Genomic DNA, 3,862 nt, shown 5'->3' with positions numbered 1-3,862 from the left:
GAGGATGAAAACTCATCAGTGTTCTCATCCAGCTGTAGAGCATGTTTGATCTAATTCCAATCTGTCATGTAGTATGCTCACAGGTGTGATTATATTGGGGGTAACTAACTAAGCACTTTGAGATTTCAATACAGGCCCACTCCACAAGGAATATGCATCTGGTATTAATTTTTAAACCTCTTTAAAGGACTGTGGCTAAAAGATCATGAGCCCACATTGGGATCATGCTGCCATTGTTTCCTTAAGTTGACAAGTTGTTGAACTTCCTTCTTATTTTTTTGTTCATACCTGTGCACAAGTACTGTTCTCAGAACGGAGCAGAGAAGCTATATTTTGCAGAAGGCATAGTTAATGTATAGCTTTATATCTGGGTCAAAGTGTTGAGAATAAGCATATTGAGTGCTCTGTTCTAAACAAGAAATCTATACTCTTCCCCCAACTATGACAGATCTTGCAGAAGAGATGGTGAAAAGAATGTATGAGCTGGAGGATGGTGAGGAGTGCCATGAAATGGTGCCATTCAGCTACAATACAACATGGACACTGCACCCATGAAAAACAGAAGCAGACAATCAATACTCTGTTACAGATAAAATTTGCATTGAGAGAGAGGAAGGATTGTAGGGGCCAAAGGGGTCAAGAACATCACAAGAAAACCCACAGATACAACTAACCTAACTCGCAGGAACTCACAGAGTCTAAACCAACAACCAGAGAGCCTGCATGGGACCAACCTAGGCCCTCTACAGCTATGTGACAGTTATGTAGCTTGGTCTGCTTGTGGGACTACTAACAATGGGAGCCTAATGCTTTGGCTGATTATTGGGAGCCTATTCCTTATATTGGATTGTTTTGCCCAGCCTTAATAGAAGGGGAGGTGCTTAGCGATACCCCAACTTGATATGCCATCCTTTGTTGATACCTATGGGAGGTCTGCCCTTTTCTGAACAGAAACAGAGGATGAGTAGATAGGAGGGAGGAAATGAGAGGAGAGGAGAGAGGAAAAAGAAAACGAGAAAAAGTAAGTACCATGAGACTCCATCTCTTCCTGAAGAGCCACCAACTGTTTATACTTACTTTGAGAAGAGATGCTATTTTCTTTAGTGGTATAGGCACTGCAGGACTAGATGGGAAAAAGAAAGAGGTCCAGAGAAAAAGGGATAGGAATAGTAGATGATAAAGGAAGCAAGAATTGTGTGTGTGTGTGTGTGTGTGAAACTATACAAAACCAATCAAAATAACCAATAATGAAGAGCAAAGGAAATATGATTTAAAACTATATTCTTGGTCAGCTGTACTGGGTCCTGGCATTCCAGAAGGCACTCTCATCCATGTGAGGGGCTGGGGTTCAAGGAGCAATCAGATTTAAGACAATTGGCATTCAGCCTTGGCTGGGAGCTCAGACAGAAGGCCCTTTGTTGAGTCAGCCAACCACTGAACCTTGTGCTGCGCATGATCTGGAGTAAGAGTGTGTATAGTCGCTTGTCACAAATGCTTTATTGTGTGTCTGGGCAAGTCATTCTCACTTGTTAAGGAACAGCCAGGGCTTTGTTCCCCAGGGGCTCAAAATAAACCAGAAAAATCAGAGAGGTTCAAGGTGCTGGGGCACAGGCAGAATGGTCCTGCTGAGTGGTTATTTTTGTTTGCTTGGCTCCTTAAATTTTGGAATCAGCAAATTCCTAGAAATTTTAGTTTAGAGTCTTAATCAGCTCTATTTTAAAGTACCATTCATATTAATAGTTTTAGAAAGTAAATTACAATAATAAGAAACTGACCAGCTATTTTGGAATAATCATCTTGTTAAGCTGCAACTTAACCCTGACCATCGTGAAATGGGCCGAAGGAAGACAATTGAATTGGTGAGAGAAAACCTTTTTTTTTTTTGTGCTTCATACTCTTATTTATTAAGATACTATACATTTAGTACATTGAAGAGTTAATACAATTTTAAAATACCTATAAAGTGATTAAAGAATTTCCAAAGCCATAGGACCACCTACACATATTCTCCAGATAAATTACTTCATATGCTCACATATTTTCTTTAAGAAGTCATCCATTTTTAAAATATACCTTAAATCCAAATAATAATACACCAAGTAAACACATATAATGGGTGATGATGTTCTGTATGCTGTGAATGTGTTGCTCTGATTGGTTGATAAATGAAAGCTGATTGGCCAATACCTAGGCAGGAAGTATAGGCAGACCTTTTGAAGTTTAGTTTTCCTCTATTTTTTTCCCTTTCTTGTTCACCCTTCATTTTGAAAACTGTAAGAATTTCATAGATGTAATTGTTATTTTTAATTACTGACTCAATGAAAGACATATCAAATAATGGGAATATATTTTTCCCCAACTGTTCCTCTCCTTGCCATCTTTCCAGTGTCTGCCGCCTACTCTGAGGACTGTATTACCTGATGGAAAGACATGAACTCTTCACACAGTCAGAGATGCTGAGATCCGACACTTAGTGTGCCTTAACTTAGCTGTCCTGCATATTTGTACAAGGTAGTTATTCTCTTTGGATATCAGACTCCTCATCTGGCTGTCATGAATAGCTGTCTTCCTGTCAAAAGTGTATTTTGATTACAAATGATAACAGTTGAAATACTATGTGGATACTCATAAGTCCTTTAAAGAGCTGTTGAGAAAGCTAACAGACACAGTGACAGCTCAATAAATAAATAAATAAACAAACAAATAAATAAAGGAGAAAGGCTTTGTGAAGGTCTTTTTTTGTGGAAATCAGTGTTTGTTATGAGTTCACATTTGACATGCAAAAAAAAGAGCAGTGAGACTCACTGATCATCTCTTTTACCTCTAGGCATAGTAAAACATCATTTGGAGGACAACACAGAAATGTTTAAAATCTTTCATGGCCTTTAGGGGAATCATACTACCCACAGTGTGGTTTAAATCAAGGAAGACAACAGAAGGATCTGGAAGAGGAAAGCAGTGACTCCATTGGATTTAGTTAAATATGAAGAGGTGTTTGCCAATAAGCAGATAGATGTAAGCAAAGAAGGAGGAAGGCAAAGATGGCTGCCAGTGTATTCTATGCTCTGGGTCCACTCACAAGGAGAGTGTACAAGAGGCTGGACCAGATGCTGGGAACTGTAATGGACTATATTTCTGTGAGTTATAGAATAAAGAGTCTGCACTAGGACAGAGATGCTCATTCCTCCCATGTGCTGACTAAGCTGGACTAGAAGGTCTCCAGAAATCATTGTCACCAACAGCCAATGAGTACCCAAAGGAAGAGGTCAATATTAACTACCAAGTTCTAGAAGGAAAAAAGAAAACAACACACCAGGAAATGCTGCCCTGTCCCCTTCCTGATCCTTTTTTTTTCACACTCGATATTAGAGGGATCTGTAAGTACCAGCTATAAGTAGTTGGGGCAGAAAGCAAAGGCCGAAATCTAGCTTAGAGCTTTCTACCAAGCACTAGAAGCTACTGTTTCAAAGTTAGCAGAAAGAAAGAAACTATCTCATTATCTATTTATCAATCTATCACCTATCTATCTATCTGTCTGTCTATCTACCTTTCTACTGTGTGTGTGCGCATGTATTTCTTTGTGAGTATGGGTGCATGTGTGTCACGGCGTATATGTAGATGTCATAGCACAACTTCGGGTGTCTGCCATCACTTTCCACCTTGAGATGTAAACTCTTGATGTTTGCTGTCATGTATGTCAAGATAGTTGGACTACTGGCTTCCAAGGATTCTCCTGTGTCCTCCCCTCATGTATGAGCACTGGAATTACAGATTTGTATTAGTGTGTCAAGCCTTATATGGGTCCTAGGGAATCTGAACTTGGCTCTTCATGCTTCCACTACAAGTACTTTTTCCCCTAAGG

General features: G+C 39.5%; 1 long non-coding RNA gene across 1 annotated transcript; it reads left to right on the top strand.

Moving 5' to 3' along the window:
- Positions 1 to 1,591: 1,591 nt before the first annotated feature.
- On the top strand, positions 1,592 to 3,516 carry LOC118584268. Its single transcript, XR_004945019.1, has 3 exons — positions 1,592 to 1,859; positions 2,387 to 2,511; positions 2,828 to 3,516. It is a non-coding gene; the product is annotated as an uncharacterized LOC118584268 (long non-coding RNA).
- Positions 3,517 to 3,862: the final 346 nt, after the last annotated feature.

This window comes from Onychomys torridus, chromosome 5, assembly GCF_903995425.1.
Source record: "Onychomys torridus chromosome 5, mOncTor1.1, whole genome shotgun sequence".
NCBI lineage: Eukaryota > Metazoa > Chordata > Mammalia > Rodentia > Cricetidae > Onychomys > Onychomys torridus.
This window is presented reverse-complemented; position numbering and strand designations above follow the sequence as displayed.